The sequence below is a fragment of the Puma concolor genome, chromosome B4, assembly GCF_028749965.1.
Source record: "Puma concolor isolate L17-30 chromosome B4, mPumCon1.1.hap2, whole genome shotgun sequence".
In the NCBI taxonomy this organism is placed as follows: domain Eukaryota; kingdom Metazoa; phylum Chordata; class Mammalia; order Carnivora; family Felidae; genus Puma; species Puma concolor.
In genome coordinates, this window is record NC_141673.1 from 48,753,958 (window position 1) to 48,781,278 (window position 27,321).

The window sequence follows — 27,321 nt, forward strand, 5'->3', positions numbered from 1 at the left end:
CTCTCTCTCTTTTTCTCTCTCTCTCTCTCTTTCTCTCTCTCTCTTTCTCTCTCTCTCTTTCTCTCTCTCTCTTTCTCTCTCTCTCTCTCTCTCTCTCTTTCTCTCTCTCTCTCTCTCTCTTTCTCTCTCTCTCTTTCTCTCTCTCTCTTTCTCTCTCTCTCTCTCTCTCTCTCTCCCTGTCTCTCTCTCTCTTTCTCTCTCTCTCTCCCTGTCTCTCTCTCTCTCTCTCTCTCCCTCCCTGTGTCTCTCTCTCCCTGTCTCTCTCTCCCTGTCTCTCTCTCCCTGTCTCTCTCTCTCCCTCTCCCTCTCCCTCCCTCCCTCCCTCTTTCCCTCCCTCCCTCCCTCTCTCCCTCCCTCTCTCCCTCCCTCTCTCCCTCCCTCTCTCCCTCCCTCTCTCCCTCCCTCTCTCCCTCCCTCTCTCTCTCCCTCTCTCTCTCCCTCTCTCTCTCCCTCTCTCTCTCCCTCTCTCTCTCCCTCTCTCTCTCCCTCTCTCTCTCTCTCCCTCCCTCTCTCCCTCCCTCTCTCCCTGTCTCTCTCTCTCCCTCTCTCTCTCCCTGTCTCTCTCCCTCTCTCCCTGTCTCTCTCCCTCTCTCCCTGTCTCTCTCCCTCTCTCCCTGTCTCTCTCTGTCTCTTGGCTTTTTAAGTTCCTATCTTAATTCCAGTTAACATACAGTGTCATATTAGTTTCAGATGTACAATATAGTGCTTCAACAATTCTATACATCACCTGGTGCTCATCAAAAGTGTACTCCTTAATTCCCATCACCCCATTTCACCTATCCTGCACCCGCCGCCACCCCCCACCCCCGCCGTAACCATCAGTCTGTTTTCTATAATTAAGAGTGTTTCTTGGTTTGTCTCTTTTCTTTGCTCTTTTGTTTCTTAAATTCCACATAGGAGTGAAATCATAGGGTATTTGTCTTCCTCTGACTTATTTTGCTTAGTATTATACTCTGTAACTCCATCCATGTCATTGCAAATGGCACGATTTCATTTTTTATGGCCAAATAATATTCCATTGTATATATACGCCATGTTTTCTTTATCCATTCACCTATCGATGGACACTTGGGCTGCTTCCATATCTTGACTATTGTAAATAATGCTGCTATAAACATAGGGGTACATGTAGCCCTTTGAATTGGTGTTTTTGTATTCCTTGGGTAGATACCCAGGACCGCAATTACTACATGGTAGGGTAGTTCTATTTTTAGTTTCTTGAGGAAACTCCATACTGTTTGTCAGAGTGGCTGCACCAGTCTGCATTCCCGGCAATGCACGAGTATTCCTTTTTCTAGTTCTAGGACCATTTAAAATGAGATTTTCTACCATCTCTTTTTTAAGAATCTTAACCTCCTGCTAAGTGGAATCTTTATCTGAATAAAGAAGGTTGCAAAGGGCAAGGAGTAGATTATCAAAGTCTCTTGTTAAGTGCTTTCCACGCATTCTGCATTTTAGTACTTTATTTCAGTCTCAACAACTCTGAGTAGGTATTGTTATCCTTGTTTGCAAAACAGGTCAAATGAAGCACAGGGAGGTTATTTGCTAAGATCACACAGCCAGTAGGTGATAGAGGATTCAAATGCAGAGCTCTCCCTCGCATATCTCTTTGCTCTTCAAAGAAGGGGTTTGACACAGAGGGTTACAAGGTGACTGAGGTTGTTGTTGGAGGTTTTCAGAGCCACAGCCCCGGCACATTTGATAAGTATAGCCTGTGCTGAGGATCTACAGCTGTGTTTGCCAGTACAGTAGCCGTTAGTCCCCTGGCTATTGAGCAGTTGGAGTGTGACTACACGGAATTGAGATGTGCTAAAAGTGATTTTGTAGACTTCATCCAAAAAAGTAAAATACTTCATTAAAAGTGTTTTTATGCTGATCACATGTTGAAATGATAATTTGGAACTGTAGGTGAAAAATATTTTACAAATTTCACCTGTTTCTTTTTACTTTTGTTAATGCGGTTATGGTTACTAGAACATTTTGTTTTAAATTCTGTGATTTGCATTATATGTTGATTGGGCCGTGCTGACCTAGAGAGAAATTTGTCAGTTACTTTTTTCTGAGTACAAAAGGAATTCAAGTTCATTTAGAAAATTTGTAAAATACAGCAAAGCACCAAGAAGAAAATAAAATCTCCCATACAAAGGAAACATTTAGTAGACTAAAATCACCGCGTTCTGGTCTGTGCCTTTCCCCCTTACACTAAGCCAATTATCTTGTTTGTCCATGCAAACATGTTATTTCTAAAACTTGATATTAATGCCTGCTTTGTGTCCTATCAGTGGAATCCTGGTGTTTAACACATATCCTACTAATGGACATTTAGTTTGTTTCTAAACTCTTCCTGTTACAAACAGTGCCATAGTAGACCTCATCATAGCTAAGACAGCAAAGGTTGTCGGAACGCAGACTTTAGAACCACAGTGCCCAAGTGCAAATTCTAGATCTTCTACTCTGTAGAAATGTGACCTGGGGTTGCTGGCTAATTCCTGGCACATAGAAAGTGCTACATAAAAGCTGCTGTTTGGGATACATTAGCTTGCTCTTAGGGATATATTTCCCCAAAGGAAATTACCAGGTCTTAAGCAGTTTTATGTATTTGATACATGTAACCAAATTGCTTTCTCTTATGAGATTATAAAAATAAGTATAATCTTGGGGCGCCTGGGTGGCGCAGTCGGTTAAGCGTCCGACTTCAGCCAGGTCACGATCTCGCGGTCCGTGAGTTCGAGCCCCGCGTCAGGCTCTGGGCTGATGGCTCAGAGCCTGGAGCCTGTTTCCGATTCTGTGTCTCCCTCTCTCTCTGCCCCTCGCCCGTTCATGCTCTGTCTCTCTCTGTCCCAAAAATAAATAAACGTTGAAAAAAAAAAAAAAGTATAATCTTTAAGAAATGCTAAGAAAAAACCAACTTCTCTAAATCTTACCTTAGTCATAAATCAGTACTGCATTAGTGGTTTGGAGTGTTATTGTAGTATTTGTCAAAGACTACAAAGTTTTAGTTCTACAAGATGAATCTGTCCTCGAGATCTACTACTCTACTGCATAGTGCCTACAGTTAACACTACTGTGTTGTGTACTTAAAAATTGGTCAAGAGGGTAGATCTTCTGTTGTGTTCTTATATAAGTGTGATAATAAAGATTACTAAAGTGTGTATTTTTCATTGTTTAATGTATAAAGGAGAAGGCATTTCTCATGCTCTTTCCCTGACAACACTCACCTTCACATATTCATTCAACAGATAATTGACTGACCTGTCAGGAGTCTTTATACCATTTCAGGTGCTCAGAAATCTCCCTAGAATTGGTTTAGACTCCTGCCTCAGAGAGGCATGTACTGTGTTTTCATCCACAGATCTCTCGTTGTCTGCTGCCCTTGATTGGTAGGCATTAGCTGGTGATTCGCTCCCAGAAAAGAACATCGTGTATAAAATTTTGCTAGAACATGTGACTTTTCTGTCGTACTGTTCATTTCTCAAGTGTGATGACTGTCTTTTTTTTTTTTTTTTTTTTTTACAATGAGGAAGCAGTTTAGATTTACCTCTACATCTATCGTATGAAATTTTAAAAGAGGAAATTGAGACAGAATATCCAAAATAACGTAGAATTTTACTCTGCTTCTTCTATCTAGTAACCATTTTCATTGCAAATCTCAAATATATCCAAACAGCAATACTCTAGGGACAAGTGGCATTTGAAACTTAAAAAAAAAGAGACACGCAACTTCAAGTGACTTTTGCTATTTGCCTGGTACTTCACATACTGTTTCACCTGGTTATTATAACAGTGGTATGAAATACCATTACTGTCCTCCAATGTACATATAAAGAATTGAGATTATATGAATTGTACATAGTAAATGACAGAGGAACCAAATTATTAGTAAATGACTGGAACCAAAGTCTGCCTTGTGCCAAATATTGAACTGTTTATTGTGAAGTTTCTGCAGTCACTTTTTTCACCGTCCTTATTCCTTATCTCCTCCACCCTGTATCTCCTGCCCCCTAAATCCTGCCTCTGATCCCTGATTCTGAAGAAGTTGACAAGCATCCTCTGTCACCCAAGAAAAGTCCTGTATTAAATGGTTTTTATGTGCTAAGTGATCTTCTGTGGAATTCCTTGACCCCTTTTTGGTATTCAGTTTCATCTAAAGCAGTTTGGATTCTATCTTTTGGTGTAAAGATACATATTTTTTTTTCTATATGCCAGAACTCTTTGAGTATCCGGCAAGAGGAGAGATCTGAGATTCTGGTTTGCACACTTGCACGGGACATCTACCCACCAAAATGCCATCTCTTTGGAGAACAGTGGTTCTCCTTAAGAGCAGTACCGCCCCCTAGGGGAAATTTTGGAAATGTGAGGGGAAGGTTTAGGCCATAATTTACAAGTCTTTGGAGGGAGAACCCTCCTGATGTATTCTGATCTGGTCAGCAATGCACGGAATAGTTATGCATAGTAAAAACTGTAGCCCACGTTTTCTAATGCCCCTTAGGTGAAAGACCAGTTTACAGTGATCTGAACCTAAAACCAAACTCTGTTTTATGTACAAATAAAAATAATTTTCTCACAGTTTTCATATATACTGAACTTTCCAGGAAAGTAACTGCACATAAATTGAGGAGAAATTCTATTTTGCTTAGCTCTGAACTTGATTGAGAGAGATTTCATATTCATGAAACCCTGACACCAGTGGCCACGCAACTGAATCAGTCTGCATTTGTAATGCATTCACGATGACCTTCAAGTATAGATCTAAGCATCTGACTTTCTCATTATGCCTTCTAGTGGATGGTGCTTAAGTTTTCACCTACTGAGACCATGTTTTATTGTAAGTTGTTTTCCTTTTATTTCTCTTTTATATAATTTGAATGTTGATCTTTTTGAAATTATATATGTAAATGTGTTTTCTGTGAATACTATGCCGGCATAATAAAGGAAGAGTTGTAAAATATTGGACATGAAAAAAGAGGCATAAACTGATAGGGTTAAGAACTATTGATGTAAAATCACAGACATAGATTCAAGTTTATGTAGTCGGCATCCCAAAGATGTTTGGTCTGTTCTTAACGAACATGCCTGTCTGGAGGTAACACTGCGGTGACAGCAGTATCTAGAGTTGAGCAATAAAAATTGCCATTAGTTCTGTTTCCTTCTTTCAGTTTGTGTATCTAGAATGTCCCTTTCTTTAAGAGTACCTAGTAAGATAAAAAGAATCCTAAAGTAAAAAAGTTTTTAAAGATTATTTCAAATATCACTATAAATTAACTAACTTGAATTTTTTTAAATGTTTACTTTTAAAAAATTTTTCTTAATGTTTATTATTTTGAGAGAGACAGAGTGAGAGCGGGAGAGGGACAGAGAAAGAGGGAGACCCAGAATCCAAAGAAGGCTCCAGGCTCTAAGCTGTCAGCACAGAGCTCGATGCGGGGCTCGAACCCACGAACCATGAGATCATGACCTGAGCCGAAGTCAGACGCTTAACCGACTAAGCCACCCAGGCACCCCAATGTTTACTTATATTTTAAATACTTATTTTTGAGAGAGAGTGCACGCATGCATGGGGACTTGAGGGAGGGGCAGAGGATTGGAAGTGGGCTCTGTGCTGACAGCAGGGAGCCCCATGTAGGGCTCGAACTCACAGACCGGGAGACAATGACCTGAGCCAAAGTAGGATGCTAAACCGACTGGGCCACCCAGGAGCCCCTAAATGTTTATTTTTCAGAGAGAGAAAGAGAGAGAGAGAAGGGGACAGGGACAGAGAGAGACAGAGTATCCAAAATGGGTTCCACGCTGACAGCGGAGAGCCCAATGCAGGGCTTGAACTCAGGAACGGCTTGATTGTGACCTGAGCTGAAGTCAGTCGCTTAAGCAACTGAGCCACCCAGGTGTCCCAACTAACTTGAATTTATTTTTATTTTTTTAACATTTATTTTAGAGAGCGAGAGAGAGAAACAGACCCAGCATGAGCAGGGGAGGGGCAGAGAGAGGGAGACACAGAATCCGAAGCAGGTTCCAGGTTCTGAGCTGTCAGCACAGAGCCAAACGCAGGGCTTGAACTCACAGTCCGTGAGATAATGACCTGAGCCGAAGTAGGATGCTTAACCGACTGAGCCACCCAGGTGCCCCAAACTTGAACTTAAATTAGAAAAAATATTACTTCCATTACCAGCATGCATTTGGGTTAGGGGAAGGAGATTAAATCATAACTTCCTATCTAATGATTTAAGGCAATTCTTTAAGGCTATTCTTTCCTAGCCCCTTAGTGATTCAGTGTAATATAGTAAATTTGCTGAGAAGTTAGTAAATCCTAATTTGAGTTTGGTTTAAAGGAGACGGACATGAGTTTCACCTTAAAAATGTTTCTCATCTTTGTTCTGTGAGGATTGCTGCATGTCAGATGTTTTAAAGTATGTCTTTTCTGGTCTGTGACCCTTGGCATTACAGCTTCAGCAACCCCAGCTGGAGGGCTTAATCTCCTCTGTGTCAGAAAAAGGCTGTTTGCTTCAAACAAATTGCCTTCAAACTGGCTCCACAGACTTATCATGAACTTACCCAGAGCTAAAGATAACAGCCTTCGTGGTGGGGTATAAAGGCATCAACAGCTGGTGCTTACGTGCTGGGAGGGTTTACCCTATCACAGAGCTTGGTGCAAGAAACCAGTGAAGCGACCCTTCTATTTCAGTGAAGAGCTTTCCATTTGTTGCTTTCCCAGTTTTTTAATTTTTCTGATAGGAATCTCTGAGGAAACTAGAACCATACTTGAGCAAAACTGAAGTCACGTGAACAGTGACAGTTAACACGTGGACAGATATCCAAATACATGCCTAAGATACCTTACTGACAAAGTACACAAGTATGTCATGAGTATAGTCAGGTGAAATTTGGTACGCTGTCCCATTTTTAGAGTGGGGATGGATGTTCAAGACCTTTTGATCACTCATCCAGTTAATCATGGCTTGTGTCAAAATGCTCACTCCTCCTGGAAGCCTTTCTCCAGTCCCCTGGGTGGAGTCACGGTCTCCCTGCACTCCACTTCCTGAGCATCTTCTGTGACTCTACGTTGCACCTGGGGCCAGGGATCAGGCTGTGTTCATCTTTGTATCGTAAGTTCCATGTATGTGCTTATTAATGGACGAGCACTCTTAGGGTCAAAACTGAAGTTTTTCCATGCATAGTAAATGAAGAATGAATGTAAATATACTCTCCTACAGTATGGTATAGTAATGTTATACTGTATAAGTATAAAGGATGTATATTTTTATATATGCTTTTATACAGTTACATGTACTGTGTAACTAGGTATGTGACTTTATATCATTACATATATTGTATATAGTAAGCATTTCAGTCTGTCAAGTATATTATGGTATTTTTATGGTATTCAGTGGAGCTTGTAAGAGTAATAGAAGAAAATAAAATGCATTCTCCAATTGAGTAGCCTTTATCTGAAATTCAACTCCATGTACATCTAGTATTAAGGTATAAATTAAAAAGTAATGGGGAAATGGCTGAGTTGCTGCTATTTTATGGTAAATAATGGAAGTTGGAGACCACAGCTCAAGATAAGTCACTGGAATGTAGGATGTGGCAGCAGGGACGTGAGTGTCTTTCAGGCAGTGAAGGGCGTAATTGAATTATTCTGACAAGCCTAGAGTGGTTCTGTCCCCACCCCAGCCCACCCCCCCACCGCCAAGCCCTTGGACCCCCCAAACACTAACCAAACATGTATTGAGAGAAAAGAGAGTAAATATAGGAGATATGCATGCCTCTAGTAAGAAGAGTTTAAGTAAATCTCTCTTGTTTTATTTGAACAGTGCAAGAACAATTCAAGTGTCTATTTAGAGAATTTTAAAAGAGAGGAAGAGAATGCTGTGATAAAATCTGCCCCCCACCCCACACAGTTCAGCAGAGATTTGAAACCCCTCGATTCAAAGTGTCTCTTCCATCCACACTCAAGTATGTTGTACAGATTTAAGATGAAGGCATCGACGTGTTTAGTTATTCTTGCTTCAAGTGGTTCAGAAAGACACAGGTTTTGAAATTCATAGGTGGATAGACTGTTGAAGAACCTTCACTTTAATTTTTAGATCCCACGAAATATTCATTCCCTTGCCTGTTGTTGGTAACTCAGGCCCATCTGTTAAAATTCTCTTAAATGCAGGGGGTGGTAGTCACTCTTGTTGAGTATAGACACCTGGAGATGTATGGAGCATACAGATGATTTTAACGTGCAGCAATTCAACAGATTCCCCATTACTTTTTGATTTTTTTAATGTATATTTTGAGAGAGGGCACAAGTAGGGGAGGGGCAGAGAGATGGAGAGACAGAATCTCAAGCAGGCTCTGCACCATCAGCACAGAGCCCGACTTGGGGCTCACACTTACAAACTGCGAGATCATGACCTGAGCTGAGATCAAGAGTTAGATGCTTAACCAACTGAGCCACCCAGGCACCCCCCACCATTACTTTTTAATTTGAAAGATTTACATCCACCTTAATAATAGCCGATGTACATGAACTTAAATTTCAGATAAAGGCTACCCAATTGGGGAATGTGTTTTATTTTTTTCTATGAGTTTTAGGAACCCAGATGAATAATATTACTGCCCTAGAGGTAACCTAGAGGTAAGCCCAGCTGGTTTATTGTTACTGGTCAGTTACTGGCAAGTTCCTTTCTATTTTTGAAGAATCAGGAAGGTAAATTGGGATATACTACATTCTGGCTCTAACAAGCAGTTTCATTAGGGTGGTCATCGTTTTGAGTTTTAAGAACATGTACTTTTAAATGCACAAAATGTGTTTACAGGATCTACAATGTACACTAGCTCCAAGTGTGGAAGTGGGCAGCGGTTGCAAAGGCCTTGACGTGGACGGGATTATTGACCTATTTCTAGGAATAGGAGCAAGAGCAGTGGAGCTGGAGCATAGCGAGCAAAGGGAGGGACCTACTGGATGAACTTGAAGAGGTGCGCAGAGGATAGATCAGAGTACTTTGCAAGCCAATTCAAACATGGAGAGTTTGATTCTGTTCTGATAATAGTGGGGAAGCACTGAAGGGTTTTAAGCACAGTAATATAAACTGAGGTAGGTTTTTTAGAAAAATAACTTTGCTGGGGTGCCTGGGTGGCTCAGTCGGTTAAGCGTCCAACTTCGGCTCAGGTCATGATCTCAGGGTTCGTGGGTTTGAGCCCCACATCGGGCTCTGTGCTGACAGCTCAGAGCCTGGATGGAGCCTACTTCGGATTCTGTGTCTCCCTCTCTCTGCTCCTCCCCGACCCATGCTCTGTCTCTCTCTCAAAAATAAATAAACATTTAAAAAAAAATAATTTTGCTGAACAGAGAATTAGAAAAAGTCAAGTATAGGGGCACCTGGGTGGCTCAGTCAGTTAAGCGTCTGACTTTGGCTCAGGCCATGATCTCACAGTTTGTGAGTTTGAGCCCTGCCTTGCTTGGGCTCCATGCTGACAGCTCAGAGCCTGAGCCTGTTTCAGGTTCTGTGTCTCCCTCTCTCTGTGACCCTCCCCTATTCATGGTCTGTCTCTCTCTGTCTCAAAAATAAATACGTTAAAAAAAAAAAAATTTAGAAAAAGTCAAGTATAGGGGCGCCTGGGTGGCGCAGTCGGTTGGGCGTCCGACTTCAGCCAGGTCACGATCTCGCGGTCCGTGAGTTCGAGCCCCGCGTCGGGCTCTGGGCTGATGGCTCAGAGCCTGGAGCCTGTTTCCGATTCTGTGTCTCCCTCTCTCTCTGCCCCTTCCCCGTTCATGCTCTGTCTCTCTCTGTCCCAAAAATAAATAAACGTTGAAAAAAAAAAAATTAAAAAAAAAAAAAAAAGTCAAGTATAGAAGCAGAGAGAATAATCCAATTAAAATAATCCAGGCAAATGGTAATGGTGGTGATTTTGATTAAGATGCTGTGTTAACAATAGAAAGAAGTGAAGAGATTAGAGGTTTGTTTCAGAAATAAAACCAACAGGGACACCTGGGTGGCTCGGTCAGTTAAACATCCGACTCTTGATTTCAGCTCAGGCCATGATCTCACAGTTGTGGGATCGAGGTCCTTGTCGGGCTCTGTGCCAGGCATGGGGCCTGTTTGGAATTCCCTCTCTCTGCCTCCCTCCCCCAACTCACACATTTTTTTCTCTAAAAATAAATAAATACTTAAAAAAGAAATACTTGCTAATGGATTGGAAGGAGAAGGGGGAGATCAGAAGGAAAAAAAAAATCCAGGATCACCTTTAGCTCTTATGCTTGGCCATCTGACACTGTGAGGTATTATTGACCAAGATGGGGGCAACTAGAAAAAGAGCAGTTTGGGTTGAAATCAAGAACTCTGATTTAGACAACTTTTTAGAAGTTTGAAGTCCTTAGTAGACCTCCAACGGGATGTCCAGTAGACACTTGGGTATGGGTGGGAGTTTGAGGAAGAGGTTTGGCTAGAGAAATAGACTTGAGTCAGCAATATAAATGGTGTTGAAACCCATGTAACTGAAAATAATGGGCAAGTGAAGATGAAAGAAGGCCAGAATAGAGCTATAGGACACTATGGCATTTAGAGTCTGATAAACATAGAAGCCGGTAAAGGAGATGAAAAGAAAATCAGCAATAAAGTAGGAAAATGAGGAGTGGTATCACAGACCTCAAGGAAGGGTGGCAGCTCAAGAAGGAGGCTCTTTGGGGTCCCCTGACCTCCCACTAGTGATTTGCTAGAAGGACTCACAACTCCACAAAGTCCTACTCCTAGCTAAGGTTTATTAAGCAGAAGATATGGTGCGGGAATAGCACTGTGATTTACATAGTCTATGATCTTCATAGACTAAGACTTGAAAGATCAACATAGGCTTCCTTGCTCTCCTGTGAGACTACCACAGACACCTGTTTATCTCCAGCTGTGAACTGTACCTCCACCTAGGGAAGCCCACTCAAGTCTTGGCAGAGTCCTTCAAGGGAGCTGATCGTATAAACTCTGTGACCATCCAGAGTCTAGCCTCCCACAAGGTACCAGGTGTACATCATGAATCTTCATGTTTACTTTTGCTTTTGCCTTAGTACATCCTGACCCACTGACTTATGTCAGTGGGTCAAAATAACATCATTAGTTAGTGAACATCTCAGGAGTACTGTGCCCAGAGTTTGGTTAAGGGGTTTCCCAGGGATAAGCAAGAAGTGAGTAAAAGAGACTGGCTGTTTTAACTCTTTGCTTGCTGAGGTCATGGTTAACCAACCATGTTGAATGCTGCTGTAACTGAAAAGTGAGCTGTAAAGGGAAGCGATCTTTCCAGAAGTATAGTTAAATTCTCTTTTTCTCTAGATATATTTATTCCACTTATTCAAAGGACATTTATTGAATCCCTAATATAGTTTATGGCATGTGCTAGCATAGGAATATAGAGATAAAGAAGTTAGACATGGTCCCTGTGCTGATGGGGTTGACAACCTGAGAAGTGAGTCGGAGAGAAGAAACCTCCAATAAATTACAAGTGTGATTGGTCCCTTAGGAGCAATGCCAAGGAGACATACTGTGGCCCACACCTGCAGGATAGAGAGAAGTCAGCCAGGTGAAAGGGGAAGGCAGAGCAGTAATTAGCACATTCAGAGGCCTGGTGGTGAAGGAGCTATTGACCTGGAGGAACAAAAGAAGTTCAGATGGCTGAAGAGGGGAGCAAGGGTGGAGGAGAGAGAGGAGGTGAGGCGGGCAGGTCATGGAGGACCTTGTATACTTTGTTAAAGACTTTTTACTTCATCTAGAAGGAGCCATAATCATCCTAGGGATCCATGCCTGGTAGGAAAATAACAACTTTGTTTTCTTGATTGGAAGATTTCTGATAATTTTACATTTTATTTTGCATTACAATAAAGATTCATTTTTTTTTTTTTTAAGATAAGAGTTCTTGTCTTTAATGTTTTATTTGTTTTTGAGTGAGAGAGAGCATGCATGCACATGTGCGTGTGAGCAGGGGGGAGAGGGGGGCAGAGGATCCACAGCAGGTTCTGTGCTGACAGCAGTGAGCCTGGTGCAGAGCTTGAACTCATGAACGTGACCGAGCCAAAGTCAGACTCTCAACTGACTGAGCCACCCAAGGCAGCCCATTAAAGTTCCCTTTAAGAAATAAGGTAGAACAGCCATTCTGGGAGGGGAGGGGGTAGTGAGAAAATACTAACACACCAGGCAGAGTAAATCAGAATACCAACAAAATGCAATATTAAATCTAAGAATAACAGTTCCCAAGAACTACTGGTGTGAAATGTTCTGATTTAAATACCACAATTGGATTGAATTGTTCATTTAAGTCTTAAAGGTTATTTTTACCAATAGAATTTATTAGGAACATTTTAATAGTGTGTGACACATACTATCTTCTCTTTTTTGTCCTCAGAGCACAGATCACACAAAAGGAAATGATTTTTTTTTAATCAGTAATTTTGGAGACATTCTGTGTATGCTATACTTATACAGAAACTGATAAATATTAAATCTAGAAATCAAAGAGAAATGCCAGAGTATGTAGGAACAGATACCTTTCTTCTATCTGTATTGAGATATAATTGGCATATAACATTGTGTAAGTTTAAAATGTAGAACATGATTTGGTATACGTTTATGGTAAAATGATTGCCGTAATAAGATTAGTTAACACATCTTTCACCTCATTACTGCTATTTTGTTGTAGTGATAGTGGTGGTGGTGAGAACATTTAAGATCTACCCTTGGCAACTTTGAAGCGTATAATACAGTTTTGTTAACTGTAGTCCATGGGCTATCCATTAGATCCTCGGAACTTATTTGTCTTAGAATTGGAAGTTTGTAACCTTTGATCAACATCTTCCCCTTTCCCCTGCTCCCTAGTCCTTGGCAATGACCAATCCACTGTTTCTATGAGTTTGGCTTTTTTATATTCCACCTAGAAGTGAGATTACAGAATGTTTATCTTCCTATGTCTGACTTCTTTTATTTAGTATAATGCCTTCGAGTTTTATCCATGTTGTCTCAAATGGCAGGATTTCCTTCTTTTTTATGGCTGAATAATATTCCATTGTATAGAATAGACAATTTAATATATATTCTATATGATAGATAATATATATGTAATATGTTTTCATTTATCCATTCATCCATCTGTGGACACTTGGGTTTTTTCCACGTCTTGGCTATTGTGAATAATGCTGCAGTGAACATGGGGTGCAGAGATCTCTTAGAGACAGTGATTTCATTCTCCTTGGAGATATATCCAGAAGTGGGGTTGCTGAATCATATAGTAGTTCTAGTTGTTGTTGGTTTTTTTTTATGTTTGCTTATTTTTGAGAGAGCACAATCAGGGGAAGGGCAGAGAGAGAGGGAGACAAAGAATCCGAAGCTCCAGGCTCCGAGCTGTCTGTGCAGAGCCTAACATGGGGCTTGAACCCACGAATTGTGTGATCATGGCTTGAGCTGAAGTTGGACGCTTAATTGACTTAACCGACACTTACCAGGCTCCCCAGTAGTTCCAGTTTTAATTTTTTTTGAGGAACTGCCATGCTGTCTTCCATAATGGCTGTCCCATTTTATATTCCCACTGACAGTACACAGATACTTTCTACTTAAAAATAATCTTGGGATATTATGAAAGGCCACCATTTGTATTTCCAGGTAGTAGCAGCAGCACCGAGAGGGAACCTAATCCTGGTGTCATTTTCTAGGGAAGCTATTCGGCAGGAACAGTGAGGATGGGAAATGAAAGAAACACAAGTGCTGCTTACTGAGCACGTTAGGTACCAGGCGCTATGCTGGGCCCTTTACACATTTTCCTCATTCAAGCTTTGTAAAAAAATCTGAGTTCTTTACATTCCCGTTTTAGAGCTGAGTACAAATAGATTTCAAAGGTGAAGCAATTGATGACCCAAACTTCTGTCTGGGTAACTGATAGATTTGGGTCATTAACCCAAATTTTTGTCTTAGTAATTCATTTATGTATTTATTCAAATGTTTACGGAGCTCCTGTTGTCTACCAGAACGTGTGTGGGAGGATTCAAAGAACAACAAGACCTGAACCTTTCTCTTTAGGAACCAGGCCTGAGGGCCTTACACCCACCCAGTTACCACCATGGGAAAAGCAACACGGGAAAAGCGCTGTAACAGGGCTATGGACATTCAAAGGCCTACCCTGCAGGGTACTTGGTAAAGTCTAGAAAGGCTTATCAGGGAAGCTGATACTTAAAACAAAGCTTTGAATGTTAATCAGGCAGACAGGTGAGAGCATAAGAATTCCAGCTAAAGTGAATGAAAACACAGACCACAGTCCAGGGGGCATGGTGGAGCCCTGTAGGCTCAGGACACCCTTGTGTGTGTGATCCCCGGTAAAGATTTGCTGGCCATTTCTCCTCTGTCTTAGCATCTAGAGTATCTTAGCTTGTGCTCACTGGAAAATACAAAGTTTTAGAAGGATGTTGTCATTATGGGGCTTTTTTGAAACACATTGTTCAAGAACAGTGATAAATAGGGAAAATATTTTGACTCCTGTAACTCTTAACTAAAATTGCAATATTTGTAGCCCCAAGGGAATTATGTTTCCATAGGACATTCTGTTCTCTGTCCTTGGGAAAATGTTTAAAAAGGAATAAGAGGGGCGCCTGGGTGGTGCAGTCGGTTAAGCGTCCGACTTCAGCCAGGTCACGATCTCGCGGTCCGTGAGTTCGAGCCCCGCGTCAGGCTCTGGGCTGATGGCTCAGAGCCTGGAGCCTGTTTCCGATTCTGTGTCTCCCTCTCTCTCTGACCCTCCCCCGTTCATGCTCTGTCTCTCTCTGTCCCAAAAATAAATAAAGGTTGAAAAAAAAAAAATTAAAAAAAAGGAATAAGAAAGGGTATCTGAGGATTAGTAATGAAGTTCTACACTTGATTGAATGCCTACTATGTGCTAGCTCCTTACTTACATGCATTATTTAAAAAAAATTTTTTTTTAATGTTTATTCACTTTTTGAGAGACAGAGACAGAGTATGAGCAGGGCAGGGGACAGAGAGAGAGGGAGACACAGAATCAGAAGCAGGCTCCAGGCTTTGAGCTGTCAGCAGAGAGCCCGACGTGGGGCTCGAACTCACAAGCTGTGAGATCATGACCTGAGCTGAAGTCAGACACTCAGCCGATAGAGCATGAGTGGCAGAGGGGCAGAGAGAGGGAGACACAGAATCCGAAGCAGACTCCAGGCTCTGAGCTGTCAGCACAGAGCCTGACGCGGGGCTTGAACTCACAGACTGTGAGATCATGACCTAAGCTGAAGTCAGATGCTCAGCCGACTGAGCCACCCAGGCACCCCTATATGCATTATTTTAAATCCTGATATCCATCTGGGAAGTCAGTGGTGTTCTCTCTCTTTTACAGATGGAAACTGAGGCTTTGAGAAAGATGGCATGCCCAAGACATATTAGCTAGTAAGTGGCAGGGCTGGGAATTCACACCCGGGTCTGTCAGAATTCAGAGCCCCAGTTCAGTTTTCAAATGGTCTCTAGAGCCTGGGGGCTTCTGTTGCGGTGACTTCAGTTGTCCTTCCCTAATCCAGAGCAGCTCAGCTTTAACTTTTTAGATTGGATATTTTAAATTGGAATAAAGGTTGCGTGACCAGTGGCAGGTAGCATGCAAACGACTGCCTTGACCGTGGATGTGCGGTAAGCATGGCAATGTGCTCAGCTCTCTGGCGGGTGCCAAGGAGTATCACTCCCTGCCCTTTGGAACGCAGGTGCTTTACAAAGGGTTCAGAGGCCTCTGAAACTGATCAAGCAAGATTGTGTCTGTTAGAAAATATTGAATATACTCTGTATATCAAACCAAATGCTAGGAGGTTGTGTAAATAAGAGCGTCGCGGCGGATCACCTTTGTGTTGGTTTAAGCAAAAGATCTCACTCTTGACCCTCCCCATGCCGAAATCCTTGCTATGCTCTAGGAAGACACAGCCTCTCTAAATATCTCAAAATGCTTAGAAACAGTCACCTGTACTCATTTGCCTGGGCCCAGAAGTTCCCCTCACAACTGAGATTCAGACCCGGCTGATGGACATGGTAGAATGAGAGACTGGTGGGGGGGGGGGGGGGGCAGAATCTGACCATCAGGAACTTTGGATTTTCCAATGAGCATAGACTGAGATACCTTAGATGTGGAGGCTGCAGGACCCGTGGTGAGGACGGTGCGTAAGATGTCAAGCCACCTGATTGGCAGGACAGAGTTCCGTCGGCATCCTTACTGTAAGTCTGCGAGGAGGAGATTGGCCGTCCAGCACACCAGCCTCAGCTCCTCTTGTGCTGCCTGTGAATGAGATGGTCGGGTCAGACAAATAACCTTGTCACTGGGGTCCCACTCACTAGAGGTGGAGAGAGAAGTGAATTAAGGAAAGAAAACAGAATAACCTTTCACTTTGGAGAAATGAACAGAATCCAGGCTCTTACACCGAAGCCTGCTCTGTCAGTAGGCCAAACTACATGTCCTCTAAGAGATGTCTTATGAGCTGGCATAAAGTTACAGTGTAGTCTAGTGAGAAATCATTTGTTTTTGAGGTGGAAACGCTAGGGAACTAGGGTGAACTAATGGTATAGAGTGCTTCCCGGGGGCGGGTACCTCTCCAGGCATCTGAGTTCCAAAACCTCTTAGGCTCCTATGCATCATGGTGTGCTCCCTGAGGTCGTGACGAGTGAGAAGTTTAATAATGCCCCTTCTCCCATTCACACTTTTTGTATAGCCACCTTTAAAACAAGTTCTCATCTGGCACTCATTTTAAAAATAGGTTTTTAAAGTAAGTGGTAGGGTGAAAATTGAGCACTTATTAATCTTTTTGTTTTTGAGAGAGCGTGTGCACCCATGCGAGCAGGGGAGTAGCAGAGAAAGAGAGAGAGAGAAACCCAAGCAGGCGCCACACTGTCAGCACAGAGTCTGACATGGGGTGGGGGGCTCAATCTCCTGCAACCATGAGATCATGACCTGAGGTGAAACCAAGGGTCAGCCACTTAACTGACTGGGCCACCCAGGCACCTAGTGAAGTAATCTTAATTTTTACAGTATCGGTAAGAAGGAGATCTTGATATCAGGAATTAAAATTGGGGAGCTATCAGGATGGGGAGATATACCATATTTATATCCACATCTGTAAATACACAGATATTTGAAAATGATAATGAGTGTTTAATAGTGGTTAAGATTCTGTTATGCTCTTCAGTAGCTGTGATTTAGAGCAAGTTTCTTACCCTCTGTGGACCCGTTTCCTCTTTTATAAGATGGAAATGGTAGTGTTAGCCTTGGGGGTTAAATAAGTTGATGTGAAGTGCTCAGGATGTGATTGGCACGTAAGAATGCTCTAGATGCACATGCTATTATTGCTGTTACATAAAGTGGGATGTTTGGCAACTCGAAAGCATGGCAGTGACTGACACGCTTCGCTTCGATGTTGAAAGCAATTAAAGCTACGACTCACTGAGGGCATCTTTGCCATCGGGCACAGGGAGAGGCAGTATTTGTCCTTTATCTCATTGAGTTTTTATGCTCTCTGTGAGGTAAATACCAATGGACAACTTTAGAGCCTGACTTGCCAGTGGTTAAGTGACTTGCCCAGGGCCATGAAGCAAATAGTGGGCAGATTCAGACCAGAGCTCTCAGTCTTTGGAGTTTGGCTACCCCCACACCTTTAGGTTTAGGCTGACCTCATTCCTGCCAGCACACCTGGTGACCTGGGCCAAACAAGTTACAGCATCCAAGCCAGACTCCATTTTACAGAAGAGGAACATGAGGCTGTTAGATTAAGTGAATTGACAAAGGTGCCCCTCTAATTAGACTGTGAAGTCCAGATTAGGAAACCAGATCTAATATAAAGGCTGTGTCTCTTTAAGTAGGGCCCAATTGCTTATGATCTGTTTGCCAAAAAAGACTCAGGATAAATTATCAGATACCACATAACTGATTCCTTTGGGATTTAGCATATAAATGCTCAGATACTGTGTAACACATCATCCTTTGCTTTTTAAAATTTTTAAAATTTATTTTAATTATTTATTGATTTTAGGGAGAGAGAGAGAATGAGCCCAAGAAGGGGAGAGGGACAAAGGGGGGGGGTGGGGGGAGAGAGAGAGAGAGAGAGGGAGGGAGGGAGGGAGAATGAACGAATGAATAAATTAATGAATCTTAAGCAGGCTCCATGCTTAGCATGGAGCCAGATGCGAGGCTTAATCCCATGACCCTTGGGATCATGACCTGAGCTGAAATCAAAAGTCAGATGCTCAACTGCCTGAGCCACCCAGGCACCCCTCATCCTTTCCTTTAATTGGCTTGTATCTATATACTTGACAGTGTGAATGAACATAGGCTAATAAGGGATTTTTTTGTTTTTCCACTTTTGTATTTGCTTTGAAAAATCCCCTTTAAGAGGCGTAAGATCGGGGCACCTGGGTGGCTTAGTCAGTTAAGCGTCTAGCGTCAGCTCAGGTCATGATCTCTTGGTCAGTGAGTTCGAGCCCCGCGTCGGGCTCTGTGCTGACAGCTCGGAGCCTGGAGCTGCTTTGGATTCTGTGTCTCCCTCTCTCTCTGCCCCTCCCCCACTCGTGCTCTGTCTCTCTCAATCAAAAGTAAACATTAAAAAAAACGTATAAGATCATGTTTAACAATAGTGTAGTAATCTTAGGAAAAGACCAACCCGTATTTTTATCACTGGCTGTCAGCAGATGAGGGCTTTCTATTCCACAGAGAAACACGTTGGAGTAAAGTATGTGTAAGGATGTAGATTTGCATCATTTTTTGTAACAGTAAAAAATGAAAATGATAGTCCTTAGCATCTAACTAATGCTATTAGATTGTATACATAAAGTAATTAAAATGACAAATTTTATGTTTTACCACAGTTAAAAAAAAAATAATGTAATGTACCCAAACCATCAAATTGTACACTTTCTGTGGGCAAATTATGTGTGAATTATATCTTAATAAAGCTGTTCAAAAATAAAACCATACATTTATCAATAGGAAACAGATTAAATTTTGCTATACCCAGTCAATGGAATATTATACAAACTTTATAAAATGAGGTAGATTTATGTTTTTGATAGGGAAGATGTCCAAAATATGTTTTGAAGGAAAAAAAATTCATGGCCAAACATTTTTCTTTGCATTTGTATATATATGCACGTGTCTGTAGTTTTAGAGGTATCACTACGTAAGTATTGTTGCACAACTTGCCTTTTTCACTTATGCATGTTGGGGTTTGGTACATGTAGTATTACAGGTCTTGCCTGCTGTCTGCAAGTAGAGCATTGCTGTGAAACCTTTCCTAAACCTGAGTGGAGTAAAGTGAAGAAGCGATTACTAGTAATTTACATGGGACATTTTTTTAATAATTTTTTCAATGTTTATTTTTATTTATTATTTATTTATTTTTAATGTTTATTTTTGAGAGAGACAGAGCATGAGCAGAGGAGGGGCAGAGAGAGAAGGAGACACAGAATCCAAAGCAGGCTCCAGGCTCTGAACTATCAGCACAGGGCCCGATGCAGGGCTCAAACTCACAAACTATGAGACCATCACCTGAGCTGAAGTCTGTCGCTTAACTGACTGAGCCACCCACGTGCCTCTATATGGAACATTTTTTGTGTTCACAGACCCCAAAAAATAACTTCTCTGAGGCTTTTCTGATACCTTAGGACACCTCTTACTAACTGATGCACAAAATAATCAAGATAAGCACAGAGGCTCACAGACACAGTTCTCTGGTGGCTTGATGCTGAGATGTTGTGTGCAGGTCCCAGGAGGGAGCTTGGTGGGGTCCTTCCCTCTGCTGCCCAGCCACCGCTGCCCCTGTGACAGAGCCAGTTTCAGGACAGATGCTGGATGCTATTTTTGCTTTCGCCTTTTTTCACAAAACCAAAAATCTTCAGATTTCTTTCTAAGCAAAAACAGGTGCTAATGTAGGTCTTTTGTAAGAGCAAAGTGCTGTAACACACGCTTTCAAAAAGCAGAGGTAACTATACCTCACGGTCTTTAGCTGCTTCATACTATTCATGGTTTGATTTTCCCAGAGTTTGTATAATCATTTCCATATTGATGATTATTTAGGGCATTTACAACTTTCAGATATCTCGCACAGTGTTATGATTGATACCCTTGAACGAGCTCGCCAACTCAACAATTTCTCCAGGTAGGCATTGCTAAGTCAAAAGGTATGTGCCTTTTTGTACTTGGTAGATTCTGGCAAATTGCCCTCCAGTAAGATGGATTAATTATATTCCAACACCACATGAATATGTACTTTCCCCAACACTTTAAATTTTTTCCAATCCAATCATTTTTTAAAAATCTCCATTTTAAATTGCATTTTCATGATTGAAAATCAGAATGAGTGTTTTCGCATTTATTTAACATTAAATAAACACTGAGTTTCTGCAGTAGATTCTGGATACAGCAGTGAACAACCATGAATCCCTGTCTGCCTGGAATTTACGTTCAAAGTTTATTGGCCATTTATATTTCCTCATGTCCTTTGCCCCTTTCTCCACTTACATGTAGGCTTTAAATATTCTGGACTTCCTTTGTGATCTATGTGGCAAATATTTTCACCCATTCTGTGATTTGTCTTTTATTGTTTAAGATCTATACAAATAGAAATACTGTTTTCAATATACTTTGCCTTATGCAAGTTTTAATTTTTATGAAGTCATAGTAATCAATCTTTTTCTTTATGCTTTTATGTTTTATGTCTTATTTAAAACAGCCTGCCTTTACCCTAAGGCCATAAATATAGTTATACTTTTTTTCAATGTTTTTATAGTTTTAGTTTTATGTTCGGCACCTGAATCCATCTGGAATCTGTTCTTGTGAATGGAGTGTGTGTGGATAGGTTTCACATCCTACGTACAGTATATATATTTCTGTGAATGTTCAAATACACATTTATTTTTTTTAATGTTTATTTTGAGAGTGAGCATGTGTGTGTGCACACAAGCAGGGGAGGGGCGGAGAGTGGCAGAGCATTCCAAGCAGGCTCCACGCTCAGTGCAGAGCCCAACATGGGGCTCGATCTCATGAGAGCTGGACGCTTAACTGACCACCCAGACACCCCTCAAAAAAAATTTTTTAAAAGCATGTATGATTTTTGTAAGCAGAAAGAAACATGAGGATTTTGAAAAGATATTTTGGGGGCACTTGGCTGGCTCAGTCAGTGGAGCAAGGGCCCTTGATCTCAGGGTTGTGAGTTCGAGCCACACATTGGGTGTAGAGATTACTTAAAAATAAACTCTAAAAAAAAGGGGGGGGGAGGGAGGGACCAGACACTTAGGGAGTAGATGTCCAGAGGAGAAAGGGTAATGTGATGGGAAAGACGGCCGTGGCCTGTGGAGTAAATGTGGGTCATAATGGGTCTAGGGAAGGACAGAGGCAGAAAGATGAGACCATGGGCCACCTTGTATCCTTGTTCTGCTGCGGAACCTCAGGAGATAAATGGAACATCTCCAGTCCATGAGATGTCACAGCTTCAGAATACAAGAACCAGAAAATACACCAGAATGAATCAGAGATTGGATTCTTTGGTATTTCTAGTTGTAATGTAATAGGATTATTAATCTATCATCTGGGACAAAAATGACTTTGGGGTAATACCCTATTTAAAAATAACCCAACCCTGGACTAATGATTGACTTTATTTCCATTTATTATGGCTACCAGAGGTTCAAAGTGGACTACTAATTTGCAGGTGTGTTAATTAACCCTTTTTAGATTTAAGAGTTTCTTCAGAGAGTTTATTTTTAAGAGTTTTCTGTGTTTAACACATCTGAAAAGAATGCATATATGAAGAATTGAGATATGAGAAAGCATTGGTTCCACATTAAGGAATCTACAAGAATTAGGATTTGGGGAAGGTAGAAGAGATTACCTAAAATAAACATTTTTTAAAATTCGGGATGCCTGGGTGGCTGAGTCGGTTGAGCGTCTCACTTCAGCTCAGGTCATGATCTCACGCTCGTGAGTTCAAGCCCCGCGTCGGGCTCTGTGCTGACAGCTCAGAGCCTGGAGCCTGCTTCAGCTTCTGTGTCTCCCCCTCTCTCTCTCTGCCCCTCTCCCACTCGCTCTGTCTCTCTCTCAAAAATAAATTTAAAAAAGCATTTTAAAAAATTAAATAAATTAATAATAAAAAATAAAAATTGGAAACTGCAGGAGCACCTGGGTGGCCCAGTCAGTTGAGTGTCTGACTCTTGATTTTGGCTCAGGTCATTATCCCAGGGTCATGGGATCAAGCCCTACATCAGGCTGTGCACTGAGCATGGAGCCTGCTTAAGAGTCTCATTCTCTCTCTCTCTCCCTCCCTCCTCTCTCCCCCTTCTCCTTCTGTCTCTCTTCCCCATTCTTGCTCCTCCCTCTGAAATAAAAAAAATTTTTTTTAATTGGAAAGTGCAACCAAAATACACTGTTAGAATCCCTATTGACACTTCAGAGTCTTCATAACACTTCCTCCATGATGTTTATGAAACTAGGGAGCCTCCATTTGCTGCTATATGTAGGATTCCTCAAATGTCAAACAGAAATAAGGGGACTCCTGATTGGCCTCCGTGTTTTAAACATTCTGCCCACTCCATCCCACCCCCAGCTTCTTAATGAAACAGGTCTCCATCTTCAGAACTTGAAGGGGGATATTGTGTGGCTACAGTATGGGTAACAAATGAATAAGCCTTCAGTAGATCATTCTTCAAAGAGGGCGGGAGTGGGAACGAGTCTGGACTAATCCACTCAAAATCATCTCAATACCTTTCTTCCTTTGGCATTAGAACTATGCAACCCTGTACTTTGTGTGTTACACCAGTGAGCTATACCAGTTCATCTGTCAGACACACATGATCGCTTGCTATGTGCCAGACCCCGTTCCAAGTGCTTTTTGCGGGTTAGTTCATTTACTCCTTCTAACAACCCCGTGAAGGTACAGTTACAAGCCTTATGTACACACAGGGAAACTCGGGCTCCGAGGAGCTAAATTGAGTACAGGGTCACACAAGAAGCAGAATCACAATTTGGACCCAGGTAATCTGGCTCCAGGTAGGCATAACCACTACGCTGATCCTGCCTGCCAATTGGCAATTTTGGCAAACGCAGTGATCAGGAAAGAATTATACTCTGATGAACTCTTTTTTTTTAAATTTTTTTTTTTTCAACGTTTATTTATTTTTGGGACAGAGAGAGACATGAACGGGGGAGGGGCAGAGAGAGAGGGAGACACAGAATCGGAAACAGGCTCCAGGCTCTGAGCCATCAGCCCAGAGCCCGACGCGGGGCTCGAACTCACGGACCGCGAGATCGTGACCTGGCTGAAGTCGGACGCTTAACCGACTGCGCCACCCAGGCGCCCCTACTCTGATGAACTCTTGTGAGGCGGAGCTGAGAAACCTGTGTCAGGAAGTGTCTGTGGTTATCCAGCCATCCTGGGAACCTCTTGTAAGCTGAAAATTAGCTGCCGTTCCAGCCCACCTGCACCCCAGACTGGCCCTTTGACTTCACTTACTGTGTGAGCTCTGTAGTTCCTGGCAAAGGTCAGCCCTGTGGTAAAAACCTGAGAAGAGTGCCCTCAGATACGAGACATGGTGTATCAGTTTAGGGAGAAGTTCTGTTTATGCTTCCTTCTGGAAAGCAGTGGTTCTCAATCTGGTTTGCATCTCACAATGAACTACTATATGGCCCTGAGAATGAACAATTTACATTGATAAATGACAGTATGTGCAAATCCACAATAGGGGACAGAGCCTGGAAGGAGGCACAAGGGTGCTTCTAGAGTGCTGGTTACACAACTTTGTTCAGTTTATACAATCCAATTTTCTATGTGTATATTATATTTCAAGAAGGAGGGTATTTTTTTAAGGTGTGTATTATAGTCAGCTGAGGTACTGTGAAAAATGCAAACTCCTGAACTTCGGATTCCCATTCTGGGGCGGGGGTGGGGGGGTGGGGTGGATGGTGGAGGGCCAAGAGTTTGCAGGTTTAAAAAAATTTGTTTTAATGTTTTTATTTATTTTTGACAGAGAGAGTACAAGTTGGAGAGGGACAGAGAGAGAGGGAGACACAGAATCGGAAGCAGGCTCCAAGCTCTGAGCTGTCAGCACAGAGCCCAACGCGGGGCTTAAATTTATGGAAGGTGAGATCATGACCTGAGCAGAGGTCAGACACTTAACCAACTGAGCCACCCAAGTGCCCCCAAGAATTTGCAGTTTTAACAAAAACCCCAGATAATTCTGCTGCAGGTAGTCTAGAGATATGCTTGTAAGAAACACAGCAATGCTACCCGACCTAGTCTAGTCTGCTCTTGATCTGCTTAACTCTGGCCATCAACAGGACTATATGAGAGGAGCAAAAGAATTACTTGGGAATGACTGAACTCACACCGTAGGATAGATCACAAAAATGCAGAAACACTGTATAAAATGACTGCAACAAGATTTCTCTGAATCCCCCTCCTGCCTATATGAGAGGTGTTTATTTGTAAATATTCCTGCCTTTTAATGGAAAGAGGACAAACCAAAGTTTATCTCCATTAGGTAGAAGTCATCCATGTATGATTGTGTCACCATCCACATCCTCCACCCCGTCTTCCCCTTCTACCCAAATGCAAAAGCCATGGTTAAGACTGTCCCTCCCCAGGCTTCCCCCTGGCCTTTGTCACACCATTTCATGCCTACCTATGTGTGTGCTAAGTGGAGAGGGTGGCTTGAACGGTCCATCATCATCCATCTTTAAGAGTGCATTTAGCTTCCACAGGAGGCCTACATGCCACCGCCTGGGCCGCTGCCATGTCTCTCATGATCCCTAACTAGTTCCAGCACGTTTTGCGAGCACTCCACACCAATATTGGTGAATTGAGAGATGAGGATATCTCAACAGGAAAGTTGACATAGGAACAGGAAATAGCCTTTGCCATCAATGAGTTGAGGGTGTGGGGTGAAGATATGCTCCTGTGATGTTGAGGAAAGCAGATATCGATCTCCTCAGGAGGGCAGGAGAGCTCACTGGGGATGAGATGGAATGTGGGATCTCCATGATGTAGATTCCACACCAGTATAAGATCCCAGACTGGTTTTTGAACATACAAAAGGATGAAAGATAAAGCCGGGTCCTGGCCAATGGTCTGTACAACAAGCTTCATGAAGACCTGGACCCACTAAAGAAGATTTGGGCCCATGGAGTGCTGTGCCACTTCTGAGAATTTCATGTCTGAGGCCAGCATGCCAAGACCATAGGGCACCATAGCCACACCATGGGTGTGTCCAAGAAGAAAGAAATCTGTAGGCCTTGTCTGTTAATAGTTTATACACCTTGGGGCGCCTGGGTGGCTCAGTCGGTTGGGCGTCCAACTTCGGCTTAGGTCGTGATCTCATGGTTCATGAGTTTGAGCCCCTTGTCAGGCTCTGTTCTAACAGTTCTGAGCCTGGAACCTGCTTCAGGTTCTGTGTGTGTGTCTCTCTCTCTGCCCTCCCCCGTTCGTGCTTGCGTGTGCATGTGCTCTCGCTCCCAAAAATAAACATTAAAAAAAGTTTTTTTAAATAGTTTATACACTAAAAATGAAAACTAAAATAAAAAGGGCATCTAATGCTGAGTAATGGTTGAACATGTCTCGAGGTAGCACGCTGTTAGTAATTCTGTGGCTGAGCACTGCTGACTTGAGCAGTGAGAAAACCCTGGCAAATCTCATTGTCTGTCCTCCCTTAAGAATCTGTCTCATCTTTTTCAGCCCGATCATTTGAGCATGGCAAAATGACATAGGTGACGGCTTGAATACAGTCTCTGTCCACAAATTTCTCAGACTCAATTGAGGCGAATAGAGGCACGCTGTTAGAAAAGATTAAGGCTGGCCCCCAGGTGCTGCAAATGGTGAGTGCAGAGCCGTGATTTTCCCAGCAGATGTGAGATAAGCCACGGCTGCAGTGATCCATTGTGAGAAAGTGTCTAATATAGTCAAAAACTGTCTTTGGAATGGCTCCTTATAACTAGGCTTTCCATGACGGTTCCTGAGTCACAGCCCATGGAAATGTAGTTGCCTTTCGAAGGGCTTGACTTGCCTTCTGCATTTACGTGCATGAAATCGGTTCTAGGTCTTTGAACCTGGCATCTGGCCCACTCTTTCCTGAGAATGGTTTGCCTGTGAGCAATGTGCTTGGTGACCAAGCTGCCTCCTAACCTTGTGAAATTGGCAGTGCATGAATTGTTAAATATTTTATAAACTGACAAAGATCAAGATAAGATGTGCTTAAATGGGTGAGTAAACTCAGGTACCTTATTAACAGCTGCATTTCCTCATGCTTCTCAGAAATGGGCATTTCACAACCAACATTTTAAGGTGGGAGCTGATCTGAGATGTAAGCTTAATTACACAGTTTGATAAAGCCAATGAGTTGGGCCTGGGAGATTTTCTGACCTTTAAATAAGTCCGTGGAGGTGGCCTCTGCAATCTTGGATCTACTCTGGCAGGCAGTTCAGAGCCTGAACACTCAGTGTTGCTCCTTTAGGGTACATTGGGTAAAAGCTGCAGTTACGAGTCCAGGATGGCATCGCTAAAGCCCTGGTCTTCGGCTTAGAAAAGACTTAGGATTGGCCAGTTTGTATACACAGCCAGAGAAACAGTTGGGAAACTTAGCAACTTCCAAAATAAATGCTGGCTTCTTTGTGTATACGTAGGCCTGCTTTGCAGATAATGTTGACTTTGTTTTTTGAGGGGGAATGCAGGGAGGGTTTGAAACTTTTTTTTAATTCAAGTACAGTTGGCACACAATGTGACATTAGTGTCAGCTGTACAGGGTAGTGATTCAGCAGGTCTGTATGCTGTGCTCCCCACAAGAGTAGCTACCATCTATCCCCGTACAGCGCTGTTACGACACCACTGACCGTATGTCCTGTGCTGTGCCTTTCATCCCTGTGATTTATTCATTCCCTAACTGGAAGCCTGTACCTCCCACTTCCCTGCACCTATTGTGCCCATCCCCCACCGTGGTGACCATCAGTTCTCTGTAGTTGCAGGTCTGTCTCTGCTTTTTGTTGGTTATTCACCTGTTTTGTTTTTTTAGATTACACACATAAGTGAAATCACACGGTATTTCTCTCTCTCCGTCTGATTTATTTCACTTAGCTTAATGCCCTCTAGGTCCATATATGTTGTCACAAATGGCAAGGTCTCATTTTTTCTTACGGCTAAGTAGTGTGTGTGTGTATATCACAGCTTCTTTATGTATTTTATCTATCACTGAATGCTTGGGTTGTTTCCATATCTTAACTATTGTAAATAGTGCTCCAGTAAACATAGGGATGCATATATCTTTTTGAATTAGTATATTTCCTTTTGGTGAATACCCCAGATAGCAT

At 42.3% G+C, this 27,321-nt stretch overlaps 1 protein-coding gene and 1 pseudogene across 7 annotated transcripts in view; both read left to right on the forward strand.

Moving 5' to 3' along the window:
- CPM (carboxypeptidase M) overlaps positions 1-27,321 on the forward strand; it is an 81,342-nt gene that overhangs the window by 3,412 nt on the left and 50,609 nt on the right. The window lies entirely within an intron of this gene.
- On the forward strand, positions 23,334-27,163 carry LOC147579049 (small ribosomal subunit protein uS13 pseudogene; annotated as a pseudogene).